Source organism: Sinocyclocheilus grahami, unplaced genomic scaffold (genome assembly GCF_001515645.1).
Source record: "Sinocyclocheilus grahami isolate Dianchi unplaced genomic scaffold, SAMN03320097.WGS_v1.1 scaffold53.1, whole genome shotgun sequence".
NCBI classification, from domain to species: Eukaryota; Metazoa; Chordata; class Actinopteri; order Cypriniformes; family Cyprinidae; genus Sinocyclocheilus; species Sinocyclocheilus grahami.
This window is the reverse complement of record NW_015505232.1, coordinates 837,797-862,356: the sequence shown is the minus strand read 5'-3', so window position 1 is coordinate 862,356 and position 24,560 is coordinate 837,797. Positions and strand designations below refer to the sequence as shown.

General features: G+C 37.3%; 1 long non-coding RNA gene across 1 annotated transcript; it reads left to right on the top strand.

Moving 5' to 3' along the window:
• On the top strand, nt 1-18,643 carry LOC107583369 (uncharacterized). The gene is made up of 3 exons (XR_001609031.1): nt 1-151; nt 567-652; nt 18,435-18,643. It is a non-coding gene; the product is annotated as an uncharacterized lncRNA (long non-coding RNA).
• Nucleotides 18,644-24,560: the final 5,917 nt, after the last annotated feature.

Genomic DNA, 24,560 nt, shown 5'->3' with positions numbered 1-24,560 from the left:
TCTTATGTCTATCAGAGAATTAGGCACCGGACCCAGCTCTGACTTAGGTTTTTTTAATATGTAAAGTGAGGTGTTTTTGAGACTTCTCTTGTTTTATGAGCCGAAGTAGCCTAAAGTCTATGGATTTGACGTTTTGTCTGTGTTTAAGACGGTATGTAGGCTACTTTGTCAGTGTTATTATAGTAGGTTTTATTTCATTTAATTTGAGGCATCTTCTATGCAACTACTGTTTTGTTAACATTAATGCATTACACCAGGGCACTGGTTTAAGACCAGTCACCACTGTTGTATATTCGACAGTGTTGCATTTCCAGCCTGGCTTATAATAATAAGCCTAAAGTACCATATTAAATGTATTCATATACTTCTATATCATGGTTATATTGCCAGTAAAATACAAATAAATACATGAGGATAGTTTTCGTATAAAGATTTATGCTCTTGTTCATTCCATTTTGATTTTGCTTCTTAATAATGTGTATTTTTGATAAAACTATTATAAAGCACTGTAACAGCAATTATATTATAATTACGCTGTTTTTTTTTTCTTCTTCTTCTTCTTCCAGCATCATTGTGCTTTTGCTTCAGACTGACAGTGATCCTGATGACCCTGAAATTCTGAGTAGTCCAGCACCTTGTGCAATTTTTAAAGGTAACACTAGGCTTATATTTGTAAATTATCTGGGGCCATTTCAGTTGTTGTGCCTGCTGATTTGCTGAAATCTATGAAATATGAGCACGTATTTTCTCGCTAGGTTGGTTTCAAGGTGCTATTTGATGTTAATCTACTCTTTAAAAGCTCATTCCGACATCATAATTACTCTGCATATCTCCTGCGCTCCGTGATATTTCTGTATCCACTGAAACGCATTCCCACTGATGATGACAGATTTGAGATGCCCTGCTGGAACCTTCTTTCAGAGATCAAATATAATGGTCTGAAATGAGCGGGAACAGATGGACTCAGGTCTATTTTTGGAGGGTGATGCAAGAGAATCTGACGGGTGCTTAGAAGTTTACGTTGCAACCTTGGTTACTTTCCAGACCATTTTAGTATCAGAATTAATTATTTATGTTTGTTGCACTATGGTCTAATCATTCAGGAAGCAGATTTTTAGCAGATGCTTTTTAGCAAAATAAAGTACACTATATATATCTATCTATATCATTAAATTATACATATATACACATACATACATACATACATACATACATAGTGTGTATATAAATATAAATATATATATATATACATACACATACATACATACATAGTTTTTTTTTAGCTTTTTCGGTTCTGATCGCCAATGGTGTCAAACTTTCTGATTACGGTTTCATTTTATCCAGTTTTCAGTGTCATGACTGCATGTTTCCAGTAGGTGGAGCTGTGTGTTTACTGCCAATGTGACTGTTAAAAGATTTAAATGTCATATTCAGTATATCAGTTTTGGTTGAAGTGTTTAGTTTCCTTGGAACATGTTATAGTTTGAGCTCTCCAGAAAACACTGATTCATTTCAGGTGAATGTGAAGGTTATGTTAGACCAATTTCTTTTTTCAATGGCCTTTGCCTCTGTTTATTAGTCACAGTGCACAAGGGACCAGAAGTTATTGAGGTGAGACAGAAAGAATGGGGCCGGCTCATAGTCTGCTCTCAAACCTGCATTACTTGCGTAAGTACGATGTCTCAGGCCTGTCAAGAACATGTGCTGCACCGCGGCTCTGACAGAGAGCGTCTCATCTGAATGAATATTCACCAGATGTCTGACCCGTATTCTCTCAATCTCCTGCTGTGAAATGCTCTTAGTTAAAAGCGAAAATGACCTAAATGACTAGAATTTAACATCTTAAAGAGACAGTTAGCCCAGTTTGTCTACATTTACTAACGCTCATGTTGTTGCAAACCCATATGCTGTAATAGGGACAAAATCACCAAAAAGCACCATAAAAGTATCATGCGCTATAATCATAGTCTTTCGGTAAGTCATACGATAGTTTTGTGAGGAACAGACTGAAAGTGAAGTTATTTTTCACTGATGACTTACCTTTTCCTCCACTGAAGCTTGCATTTACATTGAGTTATTTAGCAGACACTTTTATCTAAAGCGATTTATAAATGAGGAACATCAGGTAATTTATCATGAGGTTAAACCGTTCTTCCAAGAAAGTCTCAAGAAAACCCTCAAGAAAGACAGATAAAGATATTTTTAATATATTTTATTTAACAAAAAATAATGTTTGCTTACTAGAAAAATGATAAAAATATTATTTTGACATCAGTTTATGTAAATGGCTGTTTAAAGATTCTTCTTCAATATAAAAAATTGGAATAGAACGGGGTTTCTGCAGGTCTTAAGTCTTAATTTGTACTTTCACAAATTAAGGCCCTAAAGTTTTAAATTGAACCTGAAAGTCTTAAATTCATAAAGTCATGGCATTAAATGTTCCAATATGAATATCAAATTATCATAAATGAAGATACATTTACTTGAGTTTTTTTTATTTATTTCTAATCTTGAAACAAGAACAAATATCTGTGAATGGGGTATGAAAATGTATTTCCCCTTTTAATTAAGTTCTAATTTGTTCTTGTTTTCATTGTAAGCTCACTTCATTTTGCTTCATGTCATTTTGTTTCTCAAGTAAATAACGTATCTGGATTTAGACATTTGCACTGGAAAGCAAGACAAAATTACTTATACTTATTTTCAAATGAATGTTGCATTTTCAAACTTTGAGGCATTGCTAATACAAAACATTTACATTTAGAGACCATATTAACATATTCCATCAAATTTATTCCTTAAATTCTCTTTGCTTTGTCTTAAAATCTTAAAATAATGTCAAAATGTATTATGTTTTAGGGTGAATGATGCTTTAATACTGAGGTGAGCAAGTTCTGGAGCCAGAGTCTTCATGTAGCCAGAGATTTGTTTAGCAGTTACACATTTCAGCATCTGCTCATAGAACAGGTGCTTTCATCAATGATGCGTGTAACATCAATGCTCTCCTGACGGAAATAGTAAAGTGTTACTGTAGTTTAAAGGGGTCATATGATTCGATTTCAAGTTTTCCTTTCTCTTTGGAGTGTTACAAGCTGATTGTGCATAGATAAGATCCCTGAAGTTGCAAAGACTAAAGTCTCAAAACCAAAGAGATATTCTTTATCAAAGTTAAGACTCTGCCACGCCCCCCTAAAACGGCTCGTTGTAACATGCCCCCACATATCTACCTCACTCTGTGGAAATATTAGCATAATGCTGCCCAAATGTTCACGCAAAGAAAGAAGGCGTGGTTTCAGGAACAGCAGTTAGTGTTGAAGCAGCCATGTCAGGGAGACGCTGTGTGTTTCAGTGCGAAAGCAAAAGCACTTTATTTGGCCTTCCGAAAGTAGATGCATTTAGGATTACTTACAACAGAACAGCAATGCAGTTTATGGATGACCGTTTCGTGAACCTAGGAGAGGAGGTAATTCTGACTTTGCTATGACAATCTGGCGCTTCTGAATCAGCTACTGTTTTGTTATTAGTTTAAGTATTTGCTATTGACTGTTCAAATGCGGAGTTTTGCGCATCGTGTGTGTGTCTTAACTGTGGCTTGTGTACTGCAAACACATACCAGCTTCATCACTGTGTCTGTCACATGACTCTGTTCCCCTTTCGGGCTCTGTCTTTACATTTTTTTTGAAAGATGAAGCTCGCGATTATGGTAAGGGGCGTTACATTTCCGACGCGTGCTTGTGGTGTTTCGGCCAATCACAATGCACTGGGTCAGCTGGCCAATCAGAGCAGACTGCGCTTGTCAAAGGAGGGGGCTTTGTAGAAAATGAAGCGTTTGAGAGAGGCGGGGCATAGAGGACCTACAATAATGTACAGTATTTGAAAAATAATGTGTTTTTTGAACTTTAAAGCATGTCAACATATTCTGTTACACCAAATACACAAAATAAGGATCTTTAAAAGAGCATCATATGACCCCTTTAACAAATCGCTGTGGTGTATAATGCAGTGGTCTTCCCTTCCTCCCGATTGTGAAGTCTGTTCTGACGGTGAAGTTGTCCTGATCTTTCCCTTGAATTTTCCCCCTCTAGTCCCTCACTGCAGACAAGAACTGACAGTATCCCTCCTTCCTACATGCCCTTTCCGCTGACCTTTCCTGTCTGCTTTTCTCGGGTCCAGGCGAGAGTGATAAAGCCTGTCAGTGCTCAGGCCAGTATGACTAAGACAGAACAAAATTACCTGTGACATGGGCAGGGGAACAGAGGCACTAGAATGTTTGTTCAGTGACACGGGCTTGCTGCAGTGCATTATGGGGCCGGAGTCGATGCATGTTCCAATGAACTGCCTCATTCGTCTCGATATGACCAGTCTGTGGTCTCTCTCTCTCTCTTTCTCTCTCTCTCCCTAATGGGTAGGAACATCTGTGAAAAAGAGCAGCTCACACTAACATCAGCCATTATTTCATTACTCTGAATGTTGAAGTGTGCAGAGAGCCAAAGTACGTTAATGACGATAGCACCATGTCAACATGCATTGGATGTGGCATTTATTACAGATATTGCAGGCTCGATCATCCTGATGCATTACACACATTATTGTGCGAAATGCTGAAAGTGAACATGGGTTTTTATATTGATTGACTTTATTTCATGTTATATAGACTGGAAAAATTCCACCAGCTTGTTGTTTCACAGTAGAAATGTTTTTGACACTTCTTTGGAGATTGGAAAAAGAAGAGATTGGAATAAGAGCCCATCTGAGCAAAAAGAGATCAACAACCACAGTTTTTGTTTTTATGTGCTTGGTGGTATTTAAGTTAATTAAATCACAATAATGGTCTGTGACTGAGTGGAAAACAAAATCAAATATTGTAACAGCAGTCTCTATAGACACCAAACACTTTGTGGGAAATTGGCTCATTCATAAAACAAGCAGAATTAATTTTTGTGTAAATCATTCATTAAGCTGTTCTGACTAACTCTTCATATTTTCAAAATGTTAGTTATGAAAAAATGTACACCTACCTTTGACCACTTGTAAATAGTGTGAAAAACATCAGAATGTTAATAACACTTCATTTTGATAACATTTGCATTACTCAAATCTGAGGTTCACAAAGTGTTGATGAATCTGGAGGAGACTTATCGGGATGGTCCATTTTTAATGAAAATTACTTAAATGTTTTAGGAGTAAGGCTCATCGTGTGTAGATTTATGAATGAGAACTTCTTTTCAAAAAGTAAATAAGGCCCCAGCAATAACTTTTTGTTTGTTTGTTTGTTTTTTCATTTTTGTATCCATTTGTATTTATTAGAAATATTTTTCATTAAATATATTGTTTTTAATTAAATCTTTTTTTTTTTTGTTGCAACAAGCTGGAAATTATATAGCTATAATATAACTTCATGAAGTTATAAACACTTTTTTGTATATGATGTAAAACTGATTAATTTGTAGATATCAGCACATTCTTACTGATACATAAAGACTTATGTACAAGATCAGTGAATGTGTAACTTTCAGCACTGGCTTGAAAGGGCATGTGAACTAGCCTGAAACACTCTCACTGGCATTTGGGTCATTGGTCATCCTTTTTGTAGAGCCTTGCAGATGATAAAATTTTCTTAAAGGAGTCTCTAAATTTATCACTTTTAAAGCATCACTCCTACAGCCAACACAATGCTTTCGAAACAATTTCACCACCTTAGATAATACTTCTTTTGATAATATTTCAATTCAATATTTCATTCTGTTATTATGCATAATCCATAATCCACCTCCATCTTTTTCATAGTTTTGTACAGTAAAAGGCTACTGATATTTAGCCTTTTTATTTAATGAATACCTGTCAGTTTCTCTGTTGAAAGGCTGCCTTTAGCATCTATATATAAATGAGTCTGATTGGTGTCTTGTAGTCATGACCCTAACCCAGTCTATTCAGGATTTAAAGTTCAACTAGTCATTCAGATAAAACTCAGACTAGTTGGTTGAAAACATGAGGTCCTTGAGACCTCATTCCTAGCATGGACAAAGCTCTCATTCTAAGTTGCCTCACCTCTTGTGTAGAGATTGATCTTATATATTTCAGGGTCAACATCCAGCTTGTATCTTAAAAAGAGGCCATCGAGAGTACGCTTACAAAGCCAAAGGGTTAAATAAAGGGAGCTCTTTTTGTTGCTGGTTGCCCGGAGGGAAAGCCACAGATTTTCCCTCCATTTTCCTCCATGCTGCACAGCTAACAAAAGAGCTATTGAAGATCGGGTTTGTTGTCATTTGAAAGCAATGACCTTGCCTCTGCCTCTTATAACAGGTCGTACTGTTTTGGCACAGAAGCACTCATCTGGATGCCTCGTCTCAGCGGGGCGACCCGCAGAAATACCTCCATAATAATGGAAGCAGTGATTGTTCACAAACAATCAACTGGAAGGCAATCCGGCTGATAAGAGAGACGGCTTTAGCAAGGAGATGGGTTATGAACATGGCAATGAGAGGTGCTAGATCTGAAATAGGAAAGGCAGAGGCTCTATAACCTGTAATCCCAGAGAAAGCCAAAGCCCTCGGCAGTCAATGAGAGTGGCAATCACTGATGGATCACCTTTCTGACCTGCCTGTCATGGCATAAATGGGTGCAGCGGTATTTCTCAGTGTGGTTTGTGTAAAGTTAAATGTGGGTTGCTTGTCACCTGGTGGTTTAGATTTGTGGCTGAAAATACAAAGGGCACGGGGTCAATGTTTGGAAAGGGCCAACTAAAAAATTGTGTTTTATCAACCTAGCCTTTTAAAGAGCCAGTTGGGCTGCGTTTAACCCAGGATACTGTGGGTCAGGATGGGAAATGTGGTAGCTTTGCGGTTAAGGATCTGTGCTCCAACTGCTGTGGTTACATTTAGCAATATTATTTTTTTTTTTACACAGAGGTTACGCTTCAAATAATCATTTAATTTAATGCTGTTCATTTTCTGTCATGCTCTATTTTATCTGTCAGTGAAATTTTGTAGTGCTTGCTCATTTTTAATGGGACATTGAAATCACAGGAATGTCTGAGGGGAGATCTCTTTTGGTACTTTGGTCAAACACTGTGTTGCAGGTCATTTTTTTTATTAATTTATTTTTTATTTATTTCACCAGCTTTATGTGTAGTAAACATCAGTCAGTCAGTGACTGTAGATGCTCTGTGGAAATGCTGTTTGAGACTAAAATGATACAAGCTTGCAAAATTTCAAAATCCCTGGTAGCCCTTCGGACAGGCATTCTTTAGATTTTGGTAGCCCAAAACGGATTTAACTTGCCCGAATAAAAGAGACATCAGCTGAACTTTACTGTGGACAAGTTGGTATGATCAAAAACTTTTGTGATTGTATTTTTCCTTCAAATAACAAGTCATGATTCAGATAGTATTACGGATTTTGAGTCACAGATTGGGTCTTTTTTTTTTTCTTTTTTTGGATGAGCAAAAAAAAAAATTGTGAAAAAAGGAGGATCTTGCGCTAAGTTCCATTCAAATTTAACATGATTTCAAGTCAATAATAGAATCCACCAAAGAGCAAAAAAACTCAATTTGTTTGTATTCAAATAAGACGATTACATGGCGAGATTCTAGCAATCTTCTTTATTATTATAAAGTGCAAAAAGGAGCTCGGTGCATGTTAAAATAAACGAATCTTTCGGTTACGCAGGACCTTCCTCAGTATTGATATTCCATTGAAACAGTTCATTTTTATATTCAGTTCCTTGTGTGTAGCCTATTTAATTTTAACATTAACAATTCACAAATATATCCCCTGTATCTCCTCTGGATATATTTGTGAATTGTTGATGAAGTAACTGGTCTGTCACTGATTCATTAATGAATTAAATACATAATTATTATTTGGATACATAAACACATTTCAAGAATTGAGTTTTTTTGCTCTTTGGTGATTTAAAAAAAAATGGTTCCATTTTATTTAAAGGGGTCATATGATGCTGCTAAAAATAACATAATTTTGTGTATTTGGTATAATGAAATGTGTTTATGCGGCTTAGCAACGAAACAGCGGCACACATGGCGGCCTACAGTGAGCAGAGGCTGGGGGCTAGCGTGAGGAATGGCCGGAGGGTTAGAGTGAGCAGAGGTGGCGGGCTTGAGAACGGCGCGGCCAGCGATTTCGACAAAGGAGTGTCCAGAAGGACATGTGACGACTCCAGGCTGGACTCCGCTTCGTCCACGGTGAAAGCCGATCTGGCGATCCACAGCGCAAAGTTGTAGTATTTCCTCAGCGACCAGCACGGATCAGCCCTAGGCATGACGAAGCAGATATCGTCCTCTTTTGGAAGGCCAAACAAAGTAGTTTCGCTTTCACAACGAATCACACAGCGCCTTCACTACATGGCGGCGGCAACAACAATACTACAGTGAGAATAAAAGTTACGCTTCTTTCTTTGCGTGAACCTTTGGGTGGCGTTATGCAAATTTTCCCACATAGTGACGTAGACATGTGGGGGCATGTTAGAACGAGCCGTTTTAGGTAGGCGTGGCTGACTCTTAACTTTTATAAAGAATATCTCCTTGGATTTGAGACTTTACAGATCTTCTTTATGCACCAAGAGCTCACTCCAAAGAGAAAGAAAAAATTGAAATCGCATCATATGACCCCTTTAAAGGATACTTATTATTTAAAGAACACTACTACTTTGATATCACAGCAACTAGAGGTCAAACATTTTTAAAGACAAGTGAACTGTCAGTAATAAAATAAGAACAAATAAACAAATTTCAACCATAGGTGAATAAAATAGAACAAAGTTACAAATAAAAATAAGTTCTAACATTAGTTTTCAGATACAGAAATGTAATCATTTAGAAAAAAACTGCATAGTGTTCAATGTATTATTTAAATGTAGATTAATCTTTAAAAATGTGTTTTGTTGTTTGATTACCATTAATGACAGACATAACTGACTGTGTTTACAAGAATATTGCTGAGATTAGTATTTTGAGATAATTTTGTGTGTATGTGTCCGTACAAGGAGATGTGGAAGCGGAATCAATTCTGTGTTCGCTCACTGTATGAAACGTCGCTCTCTGTGGCACTTTGAGTGTGTGTGTGCAAAAAAAATGTGTTCTCTTTCGCCTTTTCATGCACTTCAGTGGTTTAAAATGCTTGAATGTTGAAATTGGCTACATGTGCAAATGATCAACTATGATCCAGTTCACCCCAAGCAATCAAATCAAGGAATTAATTTTATATTACTATTTAAGATAGGCCATTGGGCAGGGCGGTGATATTTTGGTAGCATAACTGTCTGGAATATACAATACCCCCGGGATGTTGGGCTAGTGATTTTTCAATCCCTGTAATAGTATCCCTTGCAATGTGAAAACTTGACTTTGGAAGCATATAAGAACCTACTGGTTAAAACTAGATTTTTCTCTAGGGATGAAACAAAATAATTCAGTTAGCATTATTTACTATTTACAATTATATTAATAAGCTAACTGGTTTCTAAATTGATTGCTATGGCCAGTTGACTCTGGTGAGTGTATGAATCAGTAAATCAGAATTGCAAACTTGAGTCAGGGCTGTTGCTTAGTGCACCATCAGGCGCCTTCAATATTTCATTTTAAAAACACTTTTCCAGACAGGTAATTAAGTGTTCCGCTCAGCTCCTGGAACAGATATGGCACCGTAAATGATTCTAGTTGAATTTGGACAGGAATTTAATTGATTGAAATGCACTGCTCTTTGTCACTCCTGGAGACCCCACTAGAATGAAAAGTTTATGTTGTCTGCCTTGTATTTTGTTGAGGTAAAAATTAGGAAACTATATATATATATATGTATGTGTGTATATATATATATATATATATATATACTGTTCTAAATGAAGACGAAAATTCTTGTGACACTTTGTGGTTCACAAATGTAGAACATGCATAATGTGATGAATTACACCTGTGGTGTGTGAAAATTCACCAAAATACCAGTTAAAAGTCTTTTGGAAAAATGGCTAAGAGTATTGAAGTTAGTTTTGAGAAACTAATATCATTTGTATGCAAATGCAACTTGGTTTGATATTTTGCTATCTAAAGCAATGAAATTAATACATTTTAAGTGTGGCTTAAAAGTCCAAATACTTTTTGGGGCCACTGTAAATTTGATTTCACTTCAGTTGTGTGTATTTGGATTAGAGTGTGTATTCTGCAAGTCTGTGTCTTTTCCGGCTAAATGAATTTTTTCCATTACTATGAAACAAAGTATTCACTAATAGGCAGAAAAACCCATAAAGCAAAGTAATGTGTTGAGGAAATACGTTGATATTATCTTCTTTAAAAACAATAAGACAGCAGCATATTTGGAATGAATGCAGAGAGGGAGGGGTGGGCTTTAAAAGTGTTTTTGTGACTTGTTGATAAGGCAGCGCCTGTCACTCAGGTTGACGGACAGCTTTGAGATGTAACTGTAAATCTGCATGTGTGTGTGTGTTTATTGGAGAGGAAATGGCTTTGAATGACTTGTTTTATCTACCAGCTTATATCGTGCTCATTTTCACTATGGAGTCTCCTCAGCTCTATCACTCCATCTCTCTCTCTTTCTCTCTCTCTTTAAATAGCTTTGTCTGGGATGAATGAAAGAGCATCTATCTCTTTCTTTCGCGCCTTTTCTCCCGGGGTTCTGGGCTGATTAGCTTATGAACTGTGAGTGACATTTGAGTGTTTGATATTGAGGCTTTTCTGCACTTTTGTGTTTGTGGGTGTTAATGCTTTTCACTCGACTGATTTGCATTGCCGAACCGAGAACGTCTCCATTCTCATGCATGAAGAGATCTTATCGAGATATAAATGTCTCTGATAGCTATGGTGAATTTGATAATGAAATGAATTAATAAACAATTTGACATGTAAATGCTCTTTCTATAATGGCATCGGAGGAGATGATGCGTGCACACACACACAAACAGAGTGACATCTGTGCACTTGGAGCGCAAGCTATTTCTGGAGGGTTGGATCGGGCCGGTTGCTGCCAATGATGAGGTATTGATTGGTTGAGAAATGTCAGTGTTGAATAACAGCCTGGAGCTTGTGAGGGAATTGGAGAGAATGGGTTGTGATTCTCTCGCTGGCCACTGGGGGAGGCTGTGAGCGTTTTGTTGTGCAGGGAGATGCTCGGGGAGCTGGACCACAGAGGGTATGGCCCACATTACTGAAGGGCCACGACAAGCTGCTCTCAAAGGAACAGATGCTTTTCACAGAGCCGTTCTCCTCGAGGCCACAGCTGATGTGACTGCTGATTGGTCTGTGATTTCTTCCAGCTTTGCTTCTGAACGTTCATTTACCGGGAGAGGGGAAAACAGGACAGTCGTGAGAGCAGACATGCAATGGTCACACACCCTGTCGGAGGAACAGACATAGAGGAAATGAGAGGGAGTTACTTTTGTCCCATACTAATGTCTCCAAAAAGCCCACAGGAACATAAGTCTCCTAGCTTTGAGTGCGTATGTTTGATACAGCTTCTGAATGTGTGAGGAGAAAAGCAGGAATTTCAAGCATGAGGCTGATAATCCTGTGAAGTTGAAGGATTTTTAAACTGCCTGCTTATTGGGTGAATATTACAAAAGTGAATATCCCAAAAAAATTAAATAAAAATTATTTTTATGAACTATTCATTTGTCCTTCATTCATTTAATTTTATTTTTCCAAGATTCTCCTTATCGTAGCATGTAACAGTATAAAAGTATTTATTACTGTAATGTGGAACATTATGTAAATGATAAAGTACTTTATGAAGTACTTATTAAAGTATTTACAGTTGAAGTCAAAAGTGTAACGAATCAGCTCATGGGAAATATGAATAATTAATCATAACTACGGTCGATGACAAGAACCAGTTTTGAGTCAGAGGATCTTGATGAATGGAAAGGTTCAGGCCGAAGCCTGGCACGTAACTTAGGATGTTCTGGAGCGTTGGAGCTCACATCTTATCGAAACCTAACAGAACCACCGACTGTAGGAGGGTCCCTGGTGTGGGCCTTTAAGGTCTGAGAAGAGTCACACATCTCAAGGGCTTGTCCAATGAGAAAGGAAGAAATTCCAAGCGGGAGGTTTCAATTGCTGGAGGGTTTTATGACCCTTTGTTTGAGGGTATGGTAATTTGCAAATGTAGCTTGGCTCAAAATTACTAAAGACTCTTAGAACACTAATATGTTGCGTAGGTGTAAACATACAATATACACTCTCAATTAGATCATCCGAATACGAATGAATAGAGACCAAACACGTTATATGTAAGGTTACATGGATGAGTGGTTCTATCCTAAACATGCATAAAATAGTCTACAATACAATAGATAATATACAAGACAGCAATAAAATACCCAAGGACCTGAAGGCTATGTGTGTTCATTCAAATAAAAGTTTTCCTATGAATTAATTAGTAGAAAAGTCCATTCCTACTGTGCCTTGGGGATTTTCCTTATGAAAAGACAGTGCTTTTCCCTGCTCACATTCCATTAGGTCGTAAAAGTATCTGGTGTCAGGGTTTGGTGTCATTTGCAGACATCCTGGCATCCAGTTTATTAGGTGAGGGGACTGTGGCGATTTGTTAATCTAATGAAGAACTGATTTGTTAAATCAAATGAAAAATTGTGTGTTTGATTGGTCCAGATGCTACAAAAGTTTACATACACCTTGCAACATCTGCAAAATGAAATGAAACTTATTTTGTCTTCTGGGAAACATGTAAGTATCTTCTGTTCCTTCTGAAGGCCAGTATTAAATAAACAAATATGATATTTAGGCAAAACAAGAAAAATTTGCACATCTGCATTCTGTTCCTCAGTCCCTCAGTTGTCCTCAGTGTGAAAAGATGGATCTCAAAATCATACAGTCATTGTTGGAAAGGGTTCAAATACACAAAAATGCTGGAAAACCAAATAATTTGTGGGACCTAAAGGATTTTTCTGAAGAACAACAGGCAGTTTAACTGTTCAGGACAAACAAGGGACTCATGAACAACTATCACTAAACAAAAATACACCGCTGTGAATCATTCAGGTAACAACACAGTATTAAAGGGATAGTTCACCCAAAAATGAAAATTCTGTCATTAATTACTCACCCTCATGTCGTTCTAAACCCGTAAGACCTCTGTTCATCTTCAGAACACAAATTAAGATATTTTTGATGAATTCTGAGAGCTCTCTGACCCTCCCATAGACAGCAGTGTAAGTAACACGATCAATGTCCAGAAACGTAGCAAGGAGTTTGGTAAAATAATCCATCATGTGACATCAGGGGTTAAACCGTAATTTTACGAAGCTACGAGATTTTGTACGCAAAGAAAACAAAAATAACGACTTTATTGAACAATTCGTCTCCTCCGCGTCACCCTAGCGCCATTTTGGAGAGTATCCACTGAACTGTGTCAGCTGCGCCACGCGGATACATTTTCTACGTCATTTACGCTTTGATTTGAACGAAAACAACGTTTCCAAAATGCCGCTAGGGTGGAGGAGGAGACGAATTGTTCAATAAAGTCGTTACTTTTGTTTTCTTTGCGTACAAAAAGTAATCTCGTAGCTTCGTAAAATTACGGTTTAACCCCTGATGTCACATGATGGATTATTTTACAGTTCTCCTTGCTACGTTTCTGGACGTTGATCGTGTTAATTACATTGCTGTCTATGGGAGGGTCAGAGAGCTCTTAGAATTCATCAAAAATATATTAATTTGTGTTCCGAAGATGAACGGAGGTCTTACGGGTTTAGAACGACATGAGGGTGATTAATTAATGACAGAATTTTCCTTTTTGGGTGAACTATCCCTTTAAGAATCAAGTGTATGGAAACTTTTGAATGGGGTCATTTTCATAAATTCAACTATTATTTTCTCTTGTGGACCATATGTAAACATCTTTTATGTGAAATATCTTATTCAGGTCAGTATTAAATAAACAATAACATGCATTTTGTATGATCCCTCTTATTTTGGTAAAATAATTAACATTTTGCAGATTGTGCCAGGTGTATGTAAACTTGACTTCAACTGTAAGTACTTTAATATATTTGTATAATAAATGATATATTTTTATTTGTTTAATATAACAAATTATTTTTGTAACATGTTCTAAAATGTTCTTTATTCAGAATTTAATACAAATAATAATGATAATAGTTATTATTCATTGTATTATTATTTGAAATGTAATTATATTATATTGTATTATATTTAAAAATATTATCTGTGTATATATAATAAATATTATATATTTTTTATTTTGAGGTGACCCAGACATGCTTCCATTAGATTCACCCTGTAACTCTTCCCTGCCCCCCGTAAACCTGAATAAATAAATCAGAATCCCTGTGACATCTCAAACTGTGCAGGCGGTGACTGACATTGTCATCCGTTCATTCCTCTTAAGGCCCCAAAAGGCAAATGCCAGAAGATACAATATTCATGCAGCCACTGACAGGCAAACCCAAGGCCTCTTCCTGCTCTCTCCCTCTTTCTATTGAACAGGCAAACAGCCTTTTCAAAGATGAGCATTTGCAGCTAAATGTCCCCTTCACGCACAGACAAAGCCTCCTGGGTAATATTTTAGGTCTGATTCAGTGGAGAGGCTGCATGTTTCTGATTTGGCTGCTAAAACCGAGCTCTCGTTAGATAGGTGCTTTACTCCTGGGAGACGATTTTGGGTGCAGCCAAGATTCACTTCACTGCAGGGCAGATCTTCTAGCAGCTTGAGCTCTCAGCAACTTCCTGTTCATTCCTAAAGGCAGATTACGCGATTCTGCAAATCATATTAATGATGAATTATATGGAAGACTCTCCTGGTGAGATGACACAAGTAGGGTGTATATGAGAGCCCGCTGGCCCCACTGTGTCTCCTTGATCAGAGCTGAAGGTGTGTGCTATTAACATAATCAATGCTGGAGCTGTATCCTTGGTGCTCTGCTGGAGATGCTTTTGTTCCTGACGGTGGGCTTTGTGGCGGTCTGCTGGTCAATGTATTACAAGGGTCATTTGTCGCTATTAAGGACACTTACCCCAGATTGTCTCCTAGGTAGAGTCATACTGCTTCTCTATCACCTTCATGCTGGAGTTGATGATTTTATCTCTGCTTAAAGATTGTGAAATTGACCCATTTAATTTCCTTGATCATATTATGCATATCAGTGCATGTTATTCGAAAGAGTTTTTTGGGTACAATTTATCAGAATGCAGTGGCTTTCTCTGCCTCTGAAACAAGTTTTCTCTTCAATAATATTATGGCCTAACATGTCACAATCCAATCAGATCCCACCCTACATTCTGTCACTCAGAAATATATTTCACTATGGAGGTTAAATGCTTTTGGTGTCATTGTCTTTTAAGACAAACTAAAAGATTGACAGATCAATACACTTCCACTTCCAGCAGCCCTCCAGAACAAATATTATAATATCCACAAACTGTAAAGTGGGTGAATTTAGATGCTTCATTGGGTTTAGATGACACTATGCTGTAAGATTCAATGTTATGACGGCCGAATGTTACCGCAAACAGGAGCGAGTCTTTATTGAGACTTTGATTGGATTTGACATGAAAAGCTAAACGGACACTGCGGCAAAACTCTTTCTAGCTTCCTGACTGTGGCTTTCCGAAATTAGGCTGACAGGTCTTTGACAACATCTATTTAAGAAAAAGAGGAGGATTAATGAGTTAATTAATCATTTTATGTCATTCTGAAAAAAGACCCAGGAGAGGCGTCTCACGGCAGACTGGTCTTTTTTTCTTCCTCTCTCGCTCTCTCTCACTCTTACTCTCGCTCTCTCTTTCTTTTCTTTTTTTTTTTTGGCGAAACGTAATTGTATTCAACGATATGCAGCAGCTTGGTATTTTGGCCATAGTTCTTAATTATGATTGGTGTTATTGCTCTCCAGAGCAGAGCAAATTGCTGTTATGTTGTTTGCCTGGGCCTAATCTCATTGGCACGTTGTCACAAAAGTAATTATCTGTCATTTAAATTGATGCCATAAGCTCAAGACAGAGGCACACCTGCTGCCACCAGCCAGGCAGAGAGGAGTAAAGATCAGGACTCCTCCTCCTCTCTCTCTCTTACTCCTCCTTTATTCTGTTTGAATCTTAAACCATATGCATGTGCAAAGCATGCCAGCAATCGTAAAGTACATTACTTTTGAAGTATGATGTACAGTGTGCCAATATCAATGTAAAAATTGTCCCAGGGATGCATATATTGGTACCATTGGCCTATTTTTATGATAAGATTAGTTTTGCTATCATTTAGCGCTCACTAAATGTAACATTAAGAAATGTAATCTCTAGCAAATCCTACTTATAAATGCACATTTTTGTACTGTACGTTTTAATGATGCAATGCTTATTATTGGTCAGAATTTCAATATTAGGGCATATGCAAATTGTAATTTATTCTCAGCTTTCTGAAAATGCACTTCCATGGGTGGATGGATGGATGGATGGATAAACTGAAATATAGGCACCTGGTTGCAGAGTAAGTGAGTAAAGAGCAGTGTAGGTTACTACATTTTTCTCTGATGATCTGTGCGGGAGAGTTTTTGGCATTAACTCGGGATAAGTTACCCATAATCCTCTTCAGACCTGCAGCTCTGTGAGGGATCAACTCCTGATGGATAATCTAACACAGGGTTGGTGAATGCTCTTTTCAGCCAATGAATAACATTAAAAATTCAAGCAGCAGAAGAAGGAGACAATGATGAATCTGACCTTATTAATTTTAACTTTGGATAAATAATGCAGGGCTTTCTGTTCAGCCCCTCTCCCTGTTTCTCCACCTCCTCCCCCTGATGGCAGCGCCCCCGTCAGATCTCTGATGATCCATTAACATCCTGTTCACTGAGTCTCTGTCTAAAAACAGCCAAGCGACTGCAGGGTTTTTTGTGGAAAGGACAGTGAAATCAGGACGTGCTGCAGAGAGCATGAGAGTGTTCAGGTGGACAGATCTTTTCATTAGAGGTGGGAGGTTGTTTTGTCGCTGTTTTCTCGCACGGAGAACAGCTGCTGTGCAAACATCTTGTTATTTTACAAATGCGCTGACCTTGCTGTGCCATTTTCAGATTTCATATCTCTTTGGAAAATATTGCAATTAACGTTCAAAGTCACGTTAGTTAGCAAACACTAATGAGTAACAACAAATGCTTTTTTCATTTTTAGAAACTCATGAAACACTTATCTGCAATAGAAAAGAAAGGGAGTATTTTCTCGGTAGAAACATATATAGAAAAATATAAAATATATTTTGAAATTTTATATTTTCTGAAGAATATAAGGGGTGTTTGTCTATAAAATATAATAATTCCTATTAGGGATGTAACGATTACCGGTTTTACGATAAATCACGATAAAATGCCCTGACGGTAAGTATTACCGTTTAAAATTTAATTATCATCAAAACCGTGTTTGATTATCGCAATTTTGAAAACTCGCGGTAAATCCTGTCCAGCCAGCATCAGTCTGATGCAGAAGCAGCATGCCGTGTTGTTGTTGTTGTTTTTTTTGCACGAGCGGAAATGGTGTAAGTCAGTGACAGCGCTCGGGAGATTTTTCAGCCATCTAAGAGGACCAAATCGGTGGTCTGGTCGTATTTTGGCTTTTATAAGAGTCCTGAAGGCAATTTAATCGAGGACGGTCACCCTGTCTGTCATATATATATATATACACACACACAAGTGATTTATTATTATTATTATTATTATTATTATTATTATTATTATTATTATTATTATTAACAAATGATTCTTGGTTATTTTTGGTGAATCAAAAGTATACATTAATGACACTTATGAACCAGTTCTTTTAATGAATCGTTCCTTTTGAAGTTTACTTCAGCTGATTTGTGGTTATTATATCTATTAAATAACTAGCTATTGAACTGAAGTTTGAGCCCTGTTGTTAACTTTTATAGTTAACATTTTTATGTACCCAGTTAAAAATGTACTTGCATAATATGCAGAATTAGCTGAGACAGTTTCTTTCATATAGAAGCAAAGTTGACATACATGAAATATGGCAAAATAAATTGAAAATGAATTAAAATCTAAAATGAATTCAATCAAGAGGGTGTGAATCAGAGTCAAATAGAATCTGAATTTTATTGCAACTCTGATCATTTTCTTTTTTGAAAATTCGGATACATTTCTGAATTTATTCAGCTCCCTATGCAGTTTTTACTTCATGTTAGCTTAATTCACCCTGGTTAAGTCGAAGCTGGCATAAATGTTTCTGTCAGAAGCTTTGAAGGCAACAGAGGAATGAGAGTTCACCCTTGACAAATTGGGTTCCGAAAGATGATCCCTTTTGAAAATAAGACCATCAGATTGACGGGAATGAGACAAGCCCCGCTGCTTGAGACAGTGGCATAAATAAAATGACAATGAGGAGTAAGAAAAATACCCATTTCTTGTTTCCTGTTTTGTCCGCCGAGGTTGTCAGTGCTGTTGTTCTGTCCTGATGACCATTTGTGGGATTGGACGGAGGCAGCCGTGCCTGACTCGGGGGCTGATGGTCCACTGATTGCACAGATGTCCCTAAGAAGGCGAGATGCCGTGGAAATGATGGATGACATGAGTCCTGCCCCTCTGCCCTCGGCTATCAAGCGCTGTCTGGAAAACAACGGAAAACCTCTCAATCAACGGAGACTGTCAGGAAGTTTAAAATTAAACTTGTTTGAGATGTAAAAGATGTGTCGGTGTGTTACCTGTTGGAGAGCTTGAACTCCTGCAAGTTTTTACAGTATGTATGCGTAAGATAGAGAGTGCTGGGTGATATGGCCAAAAATATCTTACAATATCGATATTTAGCATGATATTAATTTACCATTAAAGGGATAGTTCACCCAAAAATGAAAATTTGATGTTTATCTGCTTACCCCCAGGGCATTCCTGACTTTGTTTCTTCAGTAGAACACAAATGATGATTTTTAACTCCAGCCGTTGCAGTCTATCAGTCGTATAATGCATGGCAATAGTAAAAAAATCTATGAGAGTAAAAAAAACATGCACAAACAAATCCAAATTAAACCCTGCGGCTCGTGACGACACATTGATGTCCTAAGACACGAAACGATCGGTTTGTGTGAGAAACTGAACAGTGGTGCATTAGAGGTAAAAAAAATGATATAAATACTATGTCCAACTGCCTTGAGCACGCGCACGGCATCGGGTGCGTGTGGTGTGTATGCGCTCTGACGTAGTTTACGTTAATGGGTGTGTTGATATCCAGCCGAAGAGCAATCAACCATAACTTCAGGCGAGCAGGCTCAGAAGTTGGGAATACGTGGAAAGTCACCACTCCCGAATGAGTTTGCGCGAGAGAAACGAATCTTTTAGTTTTAAGTCGGTTTGAACAATCCGGATAAGCACAAGTAAGTACCATTTTGATTAGCCATCGTACTTGCACTGTGTAAACAATGAGTGACGTATACGCGCGAGAGATCACTTCCGGCACTTGCGTAAACTACGCCAGAGTGCATACACACCTCACGCACAGAATGACGTGCGCACACTCAAGGCAGTTGGACATAGTGGTGTATTAGAGGTAAAAAAATTATATAAATACTGTTCGGTTTCTCACACAAACCGATCGTTTTGTGTCTTAGGACATCAATGTGTCGTCACGGGCCGCAGGGTTTAATTTGGATTTGTCTGTGCATGTTTTTTTTACTCTAATAGATTTTGTTACCATTGCCATGCATTATATGACTGATAGACTGCAACGGTTGGAGTTAAAAATCATAATTTGTGTTCTACTGAAGAAACAAAGTCACCTACATCTTGGATGCCCTGGGGGTAAGCAGATAAACATAAATTTTTCATTTTTGGGTGAACTATCCCTTTAAATAGGGAAGAAAATGCTTTTCACATGTTTGAATGTAAAAATGACTAGCCTGTTCACAATTAAACTCTACAGAGTTTAGCAATTTAGCACTCTGTGATAGTGTTGGGCAAGTTACTCTGAGAATGTAATCAAATTACTGATTATTCCTTTTAAATGTAATCACGTTACGGTTCTGATTACTTTATTTAAAAAGTAATTAGTAAGTAGTTACATTACTAGTTCCGTTACTTTTTTCTCCATTAAATTGATGAAATCCCAGCATACACGCGAGTGTCTACCCGCCCGCCCATCTTGTCTCGTGCCGCACTCTGTTGTGTCGGGTCTCGTGGGAGCAGGTCTCTAATCCACTGGCACTTGACTCGACAGTGCGTGTTCTACATCCTTTTTACAATCTCTAGATTATAAAACACTGCATTCTGTCAGCATTGTAACGCGGCAGTAACGTATAGAGACTTCGACTTGTAACTATACTCTAATTACTATTTTGAAAATTATAACGCGTTAAATTACTCCGTTACTAAAAAAAGTAATCAAATTACAGTAACGCGTTACTAAGTAATGCGTTACTGCCCAACACTGCTCTGTGAAATCCATTTTTCTTCTAAATTTTGTTGTTGTTTTTTCAATTCTGTATTTTATTATTTAATACAAGTTTATCATCAAAATTTGTCTAACGAATTAAACATTAACAACTTAATCAATCTTTTAAAATGTACAGCCCCCCCCCCCCCCCCCCAATGTTTCTTGAGCAGCAAATCAGCTTATTAGAATGATTTCTGAAGGATCATGTGACACTGGAGAGTAATAACTGGAGTAATGATGCTGAAAATTCAGCTTTGATCACAGAAAGTGATGAATATATTGACATAGAAAGCAGTTACTTTAAATAGTAAAAATGTTTCACAATATCTGTTTTTGCTGTATTTTGGATCAAATAAATGCAGGCTTGGTGAGCAGAAGAGAATTCTTTAAAAAAAACATTAAAAATAACATTTAAAATCTTACTGTTCAAAAACTTTTGACTGGTAGTGTATAAGAACACAATAAAATCAATTAAATCAACAACAATAGTTGCAAAGGATATTTTAACAAAAGGACACCCTTCCCCTTTAGACAATGGCACGTGTTTGAAAGCACTACGTGATATTCAGAGCAGATGGGCAGCAGAATTTCCTTCATCTCTCTCAGATCCATAACAATTCTGCCAGTGTTTGACTGTGGCTGCCGGGCTCCCAGCAGAACATCTGAATCCTGACTTATTGACCATCTTCTTTCCTGATCAATATTTAATGCCCCCTTTGACAAGATCACATTCAGCAGAGTGAGAGATTTTACACTTCTTGGCCGCCGGTCCAGCAAAAAGATGGGATCTCTTTCAGTGTTATTACATGAAGGAATGGCGTCTGAAGGCCTCTCTCTCCTTGCCTCGCTGACTCATGTGATTTCTTTTCAAAGATGAAGGAAAACGTCAGAGCCACAGGGTTTGCAGTTCAGACCACACAACCGCAGATCTTTTTCACAATTCATGCCTGCAGATTAGGATACTGTACTGTTAATTATGTCGGTGAGAAAAAATGCTTTCACTTGGATAAAGGCCAGGAGGAAAAAAAACTGTAAATTAGTGTTTTCCTTGCATCACGCGAGATCCTGCAGAATAACAGCTGATGAAACTGGACTAATCTTAAGGGAAGAGTGAGATAAGGCCGTTTGGCATTCACTGCATACTGACGCAACACCTTTTCCCCTCTTTCAGTTATGAATGGGCACAAACACTCAAGATAGTTTACCTAACAATGAAGATTTATGTCATCATTTGCTCACCCTCAGGTCACTTGAAAATAATTGCAGTTTATTTATTTTTTGTTATATTTGGTTTATTAAATTTTTTTTGCCTTTGTAACACAAATACAATGTCTTTATAGAATGTTTTCTGTAAATTTGTTTTTAAAACAGAAAATGTTGTTGAAAAGTACTTCCAAACGCATATTCTGTTGAAATATACACATATTTCACACAATTTATTTAAAAAAAGTTATTAATGTACAATGCACAAACCATATGGAAACATTAAAATGATTTTTTCATATGGTTTCCTTTGTAAGTTTAATTGTTCAATTGTATAGTGGAATATTTTAATTGAAAAATATATATTTGATGTTATTTATTAATTATATTCTGATCAGAAGAAAGTATTGTAAAATGTTGACAACGGTTTTTTCATTCATGAAATATAATAAAATAATGAAAAACTTGGTTGTCATTTATGATTTGTGATGGTGTTGAGATGTTAATAAACACCATTAACAATCATAAGTAAAAAATGTTTACTGTTGTAATGTTTATTCATGTAGAATTATTTTGGAGTCCAAGTCAAGACATGCACATCACATGACAGTGGTGCTGTTGCATGTGTTAGATTCAAGGTTTTGCACAGAGAAAGTGTGTCTAGCAGAGTAAAAATAGATCAGCTCATATTTTGTTTTGGAGATCATTACTTTGAATAAAAACCAGCACTCTGGCTTCTCTTGAAGCAGAAGGCTTGAGAAGAAAAAAAATATTCAGGACACAGAGATTAGAAAAATATGCTCTTTTTCAGTCTATTGAAGCATGAGGGTGGTGCCACAGGGAGGGACACTTAGACAAAAACACGAGAGACCTGGGCATCGGTCCAACCTAAAGACTATGAGACAGATTCAAGAACCAGACACCGGTGGAGAATTAAAAGCTTATCCTGTGGTGTAATGGGCAGTGTAAACCTTGCTGGGACATCCAACTGAAACAAGCTTCTAATGGTTTTTTTTGAGTTGGTAGACCATCTTGAATCTGCAGCAGACCACCAGCTACCAGCTTTCTAAACCCAGCTTGACCATCTTAATCTGGTTTGACCTAGTTTTCCCACAGGGAACAGCACGAGAGCAATGGGCTGTAGAAATGTGTTAGTCTAGATCTTTCAAGGAGGTGTTTCATTAACAAACACGCTGCTGTACGTGACACTGAGCTGTTTTTAAACATCCACAGCTGAGAGAATAAACCCATAAGGCGGCTGGTTTATATGTGCAGCCATATAATCTTGTTCTTTCCACAGCTGCTGTGTGTCAGTGTCATGGACTGTCTGCTCATCTCTAACCTTTCTATCTGTCACCATGTGTGCTACAGAGATATGAGACATATTAAAACACTGATGTTAATTTATTCAATTAAATTATTAAAAATTTAAGTCAATGTTGATGTTAATGTTACAAGTAATAACAATAATGAGTGTGTGTGTGTGTTTCTGCCAGGGGCGTAGATTACGCGGGGGACATGTCCCCTCCACTTTTTATAAAAAGTAAATTCGTCCCCCGCACTTTTTTATTGGAGAGTTGTGTTCACGACATGTTGAGGTTTTAATGGAGCGATGTATATAAATGCAGAATGATTTAAAATTAAAAGAGAAGATAGTCTATACATGACGTTCACGTTTCCATGGCAATCAGTCACTCCGTCACGTCATGACACGCCCTAGCTCGCATCCGCGGTCTCGCGCTGTATCCAACATTCATAGAGCTCGCGATGAGTTCAAAGCGGCAAAAAACTGTTCACTCCTTTTTTACGAAAAAGTCAAGCAGCGTAAGTTGGCCTGTGGTATCCGAATTGTGTTGCACACTGTTGAGTAACTCTGCCTATTGCTCTTGTTGAATAATTAGCTAGTTTTGATGGAAATTATAAGGGAAAATAGATGCTTGGACAAACGTTCACTTATTTCCTGTGTATTTTCCGTAACTCTTTATAACGTCTTTTATTTTAACAAGTATGTCATCAAAACAATTCAAATAAGAATAAAGATCATGTTGAACTGAGATTTTACAGCGTTTACAGCATGTTTAACTCTGCCAATTCTGCATAATATAATTCAATCAAGTATGCATGCACTGACGATCTGATATAGGAACGATATTCATTTATGGGGTGCTCTTTCATTATTGCACTAATTTTACGTTTTTATGTGTTGTCAAGAATTAGCAAGAAACAGACAGCCTAGGTTTGTCAGGGCAGAATCAGGATGTAATTTGAAATATGTAAACAATATACGCTCAGTACCCTTATAAGGACATCTTTGTACTTTATACTCGAAAAGGTGCACATTAGTACCTTAGAGTACCAATATTACATTAGGTGTATTAATGGTACACCTTAATGTACAACTATGAAACTTTTTGGGGTAAATAAGGTACAAAGATATCCTTTTAAGGGTGCTGTCCCAGTGACATGCTGTTGTATTTCTTTCTTTCTCTCTCGCGCTCTCTCTTTTTATTTCTCTTTGTTTCTTTCTTCTGTTTTATAATCATATATAATAATATAAGCATAAAGCATATAAAGCAAAAAGTTATGATTAAAAATAAAACCTGTCAATTAGACGAGGGAAAAAACAGGTATAACACTAGACATTCCGTCCCCCCCACTTTTGAAATGATGGCTACGCCCCTGGTTTCTGCTGTAGGATGTTTAGGGTACTGGTAATTAGTTTGCGGTTTTTACAACATTTACAATATTCCTGTTAGTTTTGTTTTTCTTTTTAGTTGCTGCTTGGAAGTATACTGTCATATTTAATGTATGCAAGGCTGGGATTGTTGTCTTCAGACAATTAAATCGGCCCTCTCATAATCACCTCTGACCAAACAGGGGAATACGGTTTTTCATGGCTGGAATTAATTAAACTCACAACATGGAACAG